Below are 8,200 nucleotides of genomic sequence, written 5' to 3'. Positions count from 1 at the left end.
GGTGAGGTGAAGGCTGCTCCCACGCCTACTTGGCTTGCAGCTGCTCACCTGCCTGGGCTTCCTGTCCCTGCCTGGAAACAAGGTCTCTTCTCTTTCCAACGTGCAAGTCACATTTCTTCCAGTTTTTGTTGCTAAATGCATTGTGAACCAAATTCTAAGCCACTGGTTTATCATAACGTAGAAATACATTTCCTAGTCCAGCTCTGTATGGAGTCTCTCCCACATCCTACAAAGAGAGCACCTCTGCATTAGGTGGAAGAGGAACTACTTCCACGTACAGAATGAGCCCCTACCAGGAATCCCCCTCTTGGACTCTGAGAAAACAGAGGGAGAGCTGGGGAAATGGGATGGCAGTATCCTTGTTAATTATGGAAATAAGCAAGGACTATCTCTCTCTCTACAGTGACCTGAAAGGAATTTGTATGAAAGGGGTGATCAACCTCTTCTGCTATTAACAGTGATAGGATGAGATGTAATGTCCTTAAGATGTACCAGAGGAGGTTCCTGTTGGATATTATTACAAATTTCCTTTCCAATAGAGTGGAGATGTATTGACACAGGCTGCTTGGTGAGGTGGGGACGTCTCCATCCCTGGAGGTTTTCAAGACACATGGAGGAGAGATACTGAGAGACACAATCACTGGCCATGGGGGGGTGGGTTGACTGCTGGGCATGGTGATCTTAATGGTCTTTTGCTATCTAAATTTTGTAATTTTAGAAGAGTCCACTGTAGGTAATGCCAAGTACCATCTCCAGCAGCCACCTGGAGGGAGCCTGAGGAAAGGGGCAGATATATGGAGTCCTCCTTCCTTTTTGGGAGTAGCTTCCATGTTCCCAGAACTCACCCATGATGAGCTGCCCCTTGGCCATGTTCTTTCCCAGTCTCCTGCTTGCCTTTCTCCCTTGGTGGGACAGGGAGTTACTTCTCACCCTGGCTCAGGTGATACAGGACGGATACGCAGAGCCACAGAAATGGCATAGCGTGGCAGTGCCCTGCTCAGACTTGGGCTGCTGTCAGGCTGTCTCACCTCAGTGGCCGGTCACAGCGCAGCTGCTGGCAGTAGCTGCCACCACTTCAGGCTGTTCTTTGCATTTCTCTCCCTCTTCCCATCTGGGGGAGCAGTTCCAAACTTTCCCAATGCTCCTAACACTCAGGCCTTCATAGCAGCAAGCCCTCAGCTCTCCCCCCGTTCTGTGCCTCAGTGCCTAATTGTTCTAATAGTTTCTCAAAGCCTCCATTTATCTTCTGCCATAATTCAGGTCTTTGTTTCATACTGTGTAGCAGAGGGAATAAAGCAGTGCCAGCACAATGAAAAATCAGACACTGAAGGGCAGATGACTCTGTCCCTTTGACCATGCACACAAGAAAAATCAGAACTACCTGCATTTTTGTTTGTCAGCATCCATATGGTCCAGGCAAGATAATAACCATAAATGTCTGGGGCTGGGGTGCAGAGAATGGGGAGGAAGCATTCTATTGTGGCTGCCTGAGTGGTTGTAATGCTGGCACAGCAAAGCCTTTTGTCCACTGTTTTTTTCCCCTTTGCAGATTACTTTATTGGATGCCTTTTGTGTTTCCCCCTCTCTCTCCAACACCTCATTGCTCAGTTTGGAGGATATCTCCAGAAATTTGGGGCTGGCAATCCACAGCCAGAGCTTTCTGGATCTGAATCCCTACTGCTAAGACACCCATTAATTCTGTTCTGCAGCTTAACTGCATCGTTTGAACTCACCCTAGCAAACTTTTAACTCCTTGCCCTGTAATTTAATGAGCAGTGTCAGCCGTGGATTAACCACTGGATTCATCCATCTGCAAGGTGATCCCTGTGCTGCAGGACCAGCCAGACAAGCCCCAGCTCGTTCTTTCCTGTCCTTGATTAAATGATGGCATGTTTTTCTAATCAGGAGAACCACAGATGGCAAATAAATGAAATGGTGGGGAAAAAAAAAAATCGAATTAATATTTATTTATGCTAAAATGCATCATCACTTCTATTTGTAACATATCCATGTATCAGAGGGACTGTGATTGCTTTGAACTTCTCCGACCAGCTCAAGCTCGGAGAGTTGGAGACATGTCATGCAAGCAGGCTCAAGGCAGGGAGACACATTCACATCTGAGTCTTAGGTTCCCCAGAACTCTTTCTGGTGATTACAAGGAGGGGGAGAGAGGGATTGTCTAACTATGAAACTCCAAAACGACTGTGGTTTCTTCAAAGTTTAGAGAGTGCTTGTGACACAGCGAGAGCCAGGGATTAAGCTCTAAATCCATGTTTTGTCCTCAAAAAGCTGTCCTGATCAGTAACAAAGAAAACTCTGTGCTCTTGAGAAATATTTATCTACATCATTTAATCTCCCCACCGTTGCTGGGCGCCTCTGGCAGGCAGCAGCCGGGAGCAAAGTGGTCAAAGCCCTCTGGTATGAGATGGAAGTGCCTCACAGGGCAGGGCAAGGGCAAGGAGATGGTGGGAATAGCTGGGGTGCTGCTCATTGGAGCTCTAACAGCACCATTAATGGCCCTGGTGGCAGGGATGGTAGGTTAGGGCAGAGCTGCAGGGTGGGGCTTGGAGGCAGTGTTTCCATGCACTCTGCTGCCTACATGTAGCTTTTGTCCATCTGTCCTTTGTGTCGATCTCATTTACTTCAAGTGCTGCAAGCAGAGAGCTACAGTCTGCCAACACATATTCAATGGGCTTCAGTAAACAGCAGTGCTTTGCCAAACAGGCCCTGCTCTTTCAGAGCATCTTCCACGGGTGGAGAACACAGAAGGGTGTAGGGAGAAGTGATCCCTGCCCTGCACGGCGGGCTCTGGTCAACTTCTGCTACTTAAGTGTGGGCTGAGAAGCCACTTTGCACCACCAGGTGAATACCACCACTGGGGCTTGACCATTAGAGAGCTGCAGTCCTTACAGAGGACAAGAAATAAAAGAAGCAAGGAGGTTGAGCCTGGGTGCTGTAGGAGAGGTCTCAGAATGCTCTGGGGCTGCCTAGGCTGATTTTTGGAAATGCTGCCCTAGAGCATAGAAGCCATCTGTGCTCTGGAGCACTGCACATCCCACTGGTCACAGGGAAGACTTGGCATGTGAGCACAGGGTCCTGGGTACTTTGCTGGAGGAGGCATCACTGTAGGCACGCCGAGGAGCCCAAAGTCAGTTCTTCCATCTGAAGAGATGTTTACATGGAGACAAAGTGCACAAAGCTAACTGCATGATTGCATGAGGCAGGGAAAGGATGGGTGAGGATCCAAAGCTGCTGTTCTGATGCAAGCTCACCAATGGCCATCAGATGAAAAGGAAAAAACATAGTCCCCAATCTTAAAGGAAAGTTCTTCATCCCAAAAGAAGTGGGGAAACTCCCCTCAGCGAGATGTGGACACAGGTATGAGTTTAAGGAGCTGCTAGACCAACTCACAGAACAGCAGCATGAAATTGAGAACTGTTAAGCACAAGGACTTCTGCTGGCAAATCCCTGAGCCACAGATTTGCTAGAGGCTCTGTGACTGCTGAGGCTCTCATGCATTTTAGCCTCTCATACATCTGCTATTTGACTACTATCAGGAAGCAGATACTTTTCAGACAAGAATTTTAGTTCTCCCACTTTACCAGTGACACATGGGAAACTGAGCCCAGAAAATACCTGCACTAAAGCTAGTTTAATTTTTCTTAATACCTGCCTTCCCCTTACACATAGCTGGGTAATATTTTTTCAGCAAATGGCTTATTTGCTTTAAATATGTGCAATTTCCAGGCATCCAAAGTGATGTAAAAATCCAGGTCAGATTCCCTGAATAGCTTCCACAACCAAAAAAAGCAACAATGCTCTGAAGGTTTGAGCAAATCACATGGAGAACCGTTGGAGTCCTTCCGAAATCTCCTTTTTTCACTATTTCCAAAATACTTCTATTTCAGGCACTTTCTATATCCACCAGCAATAGGTTTTTTGTGAGCATGAGAAATGCAGACCCCATTCCCTGCTCTCTCCAGGGTTACAGCACTCAGCTCCCTCCCCAGCTCTGCTCTCACCTGCAGCAGGCGGTGCTGTTCTCTGGAGCTGTTCTGAGCATCCATCGAGTTGGGTCAGGACCTGGAATGGGCAGGAGGTGATGCCAGCTCTGCCAAAGCCCTCACAACAAGGTCCTCTTTGTTGTGGAGATGCCAGATTATGGAGCTGAAACTTGCTTTTCTCTATGCCTTGAAAAAAGTGTCTTTCTGTTCCCCCTGTTTAGGGGCCAAATGATTCAGCTTTGAAGGAAATATCTTCCCATATGACCAACTTATTCCAGGCAAGTGAAGAGATGCAGCGTTTCAGAGAGGTACCAGTTATACTGAGCAGGGCTTGGATAAATGCTGCAACCCTCTTCCTACTGACAGTAATGCACCAACCTCTCCTGACATGCTGTGGCCTTTCCAAATAACTCTGCTTGCAGATCCTCAGGTACCCCCATGGAAAATATTTAGGGACTGCAGAAACAAAGCCCCTGACCACAGTGTTAGTGATTTTTCACTTTGAAATGAAATCAGATTGATACAGCTTTTGTAGATGGCACACAGCATCCCCAAACTGCACATCTTCCATCAGAATGCTAGGGCTTCCCAGCTAGAAGCATCTCTAAAACCCCTGACCTGGTCGGCTTGTATTATAGAATCACAGAGCGGTTGGGTTGGAAGGGACCTTAAAACCCACCCAGTCCCAACCCTCTGCTGTGGGCTGATTCCCCCCACCAGATCAGGCTACCCAGGGCCCCATACCACCTGGCCTTGAAGAGGGGCTAACACCATATGGGTCTGATTTCCACAGAATCCACAAGCGTTCGCAGTCAGAATAGTTCATTATAAACAGGTAAGCCCCGAGCTCTAAGAGTGCCATCCAAAGTGCTTTGGCTAATGCAACACGAATTTGGGGAACAGGGAGGTTCTTTGATCCAGGCTGAGTAAAGCACAGGACACTTGGGGTTGCATTTGAAAGTAATTAAAGATTTCTGCTATCAGACATGCATCCATCCCTCTCCATAACTCCAGAGGCCCTGCAGCACACAAAGAGATCCCTTCTCCTGGCTGTGGGACCAACGTCCCTCACAGGGGAAGGAGAGCTTTGGGAGTGATGAAGCACTGAACATCTCATTTGTGTTATGCTCCTGGTAGCTGGGGAAGTGCTTCACGAAGCCTTCCTTTTTATACAAGTATTTTCTTTAACAGAATTCCACTCAGTTTTCCTGAGGCAACAAATGAATTTTGTTTACCAATTCATTTATGGAAAGCTGGCTCGAGCCATCAGAAGCATTTGAAGCCATGCTGAAACATGGCAATTTCAACCACTTACCTGCCTCCTTCCTGCAAGTCTTCAAAGCAAAGGTTACCAGGACAACAGAGCCCACTCAGTCCAGCAGAGTGAATTATTTTTTAGGTGATGTCATTATTAGCTGGGCACCAACAAAATTATGCAAATGATCTCCCTAGACAACAGGAAAAAGTCCAACAAGGAACACAGCAACTACCCTCAACTTCAGAAAGATAATGTCACCCAAATCCTAATGATTAATATCTTTCAAACCCTTCTGAGGAAGCTGGCCTCATCCCAGCACCCCTCCTGGATGGACCTGAGTGAGATCCTGAAGCACCAGTTGCTTGAGGGCTCCTAACTGATAACAAGTCTGTTCTGACAGCAGCTGTTCTTGGGGAAAGGAAATCTCTCAGCACTACGTTACATTGCTATAGATGGTTATTCAAGCTTAATAAATCCTCCTTATCAACCCTGTCTCGCTACCCCTCATAATTTAAGCATGGTGTAATAAGGCAGCATGAAGGCAAGGGCTAGTTTTATGGTCAAACTGGGGATTACAGTCTGGCACAGATATTTAAAGATTCACAACAGCAAAGAGAAATTGTAAGAGGATCCTAAACATCTCCCCTTGAGCTCTGAGAGATGGGCTGATGAGTTACAGTCATTTCCAGTGCGGGGCTGGGCTGATGCATGGCTGAGCTGGGATCAGTCTTGAGACTTACCACTCCTCTTGCAAATGTAAACCTGCACATGCTGAAAAATTATGTGCTGATTTCAGAGGAGGTATCTGTACTGCATGTATTGTTCTCTCTCTTTTATTATTTTTTTTTAATCATGAATATTGCATGGTTTTCTTTCTTTGAATAAACTCAACAGCGGTTTTTTTGTTTTGTTTTGTTTTTGGTTTGTTTTTGGGTTTTTTTTTGTCTCCTGTGCTCCTTCATTCTTTACAAACCCAAAGGAACACCCTTCCCCTTGCGAGTGATTTGCCATGCTGCTTGGAGCAAGGAGCCTTTGCTCTCCAATCGCCTCATTACTGAAGACAGCGTAGCCCAGCCCACTCCTTCATGGCACCACATCAGAAGAGGACTTTGTGGTCTTGACGACTTGGCTTCTTTTCCCTGTCTGAGTTACATGAATAATAAAAATATATTGCTTCTGCCTACCAGCCTTTCCTCACTTACATCTTTAGACTATCATGGCTACAGCACTACCTCTGCTCAAACCATGGCTGACCGTTCCTAGATTGTTATTTATCAAGGACTCCAAAGTGCTTTTATTGAATACCTAATGCTCAGTCCGTTCCTACATGTCTTCCCTTCCAAAGGAAATCACCCAGTACTGTTTTTCGGATGTTTTCTCTCTGGCACCCAGGAAGGTGATGTTTCCCACTGACAGCAGGGAGGGAGATTTCCTGTGGTTGATAGGCACAGCTCCAGGTGCACCGTCCAGCCCCTCTGCAGCCCACTGCTTGGTGCTGGTGTGAAGGTGGGGGAGGACATCTCCATCCCCATGAAGGGCTGTGAGCATCCACAGAGCTGGAGCTGGAGCTGGAAAGCAGTGTGACTTGCTGCTAGCACTTCACCTGTCTGACTAGTGTGACAAGAGGAGGTTGGGATGGAGCAGGGGAGAAGTTGCAGCCTTTTTCTACCTCCAGATCCCAGGAGGATGTGCTTCAGGCGTCAAAGTCTGGTGCTCCCTGTGAGGCTCCTGCAGCCTGCCAATGTGTGAAAGTTTAAGGAGGAGTGAATTCCAGCAAGCCATAAATCCAGCAAGTGCGGATGTACTCTGTGGAGTGGGGCAACTGCAAAGTCTCAGATCATGTTCTCGCTGACAAGCTGCTGATGGACAAGTTTGCTCAGGAGGAACAGGACTTTGCAGAAGAAAGCATGGAAATGGAAGAACCCCATAAGTAGGGGAGTCCTGAGGCATCAGCCCTACCTGTCTTACAGAGAGAGGGGAGAGATGAGAGAGCAAGAGAAGGGATGAGAGAGCAGCTCTCACAGAGGGAACCCTATGTTATGTTGGGTTTCTGATCTCACCACATGGATGCATGAACGCTGACTGAAGGCCGGTGTTGGGCTCTCACCCTACCCCATGAGGAGGCAGTGTGCAGCAGTGCATCTGTGGGGCTGTCTGGGCACAGGGGACACATTTCTCTCTTCCCAATATCGTGCACTGCAGGAGCCGCACATCAACAGCTCCCTCCCCAAGCACTGCTGTGCTATAAGCACCTAATAATAAAAGCTGGCTATTGCTTCCCTAAGACACCTGTCAGCTTGTGTGCTAAGTGGCAGAGTAATAAATACTTGTTCTGCTCTGCCTTTCTTTGTGAATTCTCCCATCTCTGCCTGTTTTCATTAGTATTTCTTTTCTGTGGACACTGCAATTACACTCAGTTCCTCTTCAGGGCCCTTGTTCCAGGTTCAAATAGAGAAGTGATAATGCAGGGAAGCTTTTTACATCGCTATTTATTTTTGTCTCCTGAGTCAGGAAGATCTTTTCAGGCTGGGTCCAATCCTGTGCTGTTTTGACTGGGGGAGGACTTGGGGAAAGGGGTGAAAGCCCAAGGTTCCAGCTTTAATCACTGAAAACATAGTGGGCTCCTTCCTCATATGCTCTCACTGAGGTCACGAGCTATCCTCCTTCCTTGGGAAGACATAAATATGCAGCCTGTACTGCTAAGACCCGTGGTAACCATCCATCTGCCACAGCAGCTGCGAGCCCGCCGCTCCTGAGCCTCTTCTGTCATCCGAGTCTGAGCAAGAAGGAGGATTCAGCTGAAAGCAGCAAATTCAAATGTGCAACTTTCCTGTTCAAGGTTGCAATATGCTTGGAGATATTGTCCCGCCAGCAAGTCCCTGGTGCAACTTCCAGATGGTGCTCTGGGAAAGGGGAGAGAGTTTCACTTCTTCAGGTG

The sequence above is a fragment of the Meleagris gallopavo genome, chromosome 9 (genome assembly GCF_000146605.3).
Source record: "Meleagris gallopavo isolate NT-WF06-2002-E0010 breed Aviagen turkey brand Nicholas breeding stock chromosome 9, Turkey_5.1, whole genome shotgun sequence".
NCBI classification, from domain to species: Eukaryota; Metazoa; Chordata; class Aves; order Galliformes; family Phasianidae; genus Meleagris; species Meleagris gallopavo.
This window is presented reverse-complemented; position numbering follows the sequence as displayed.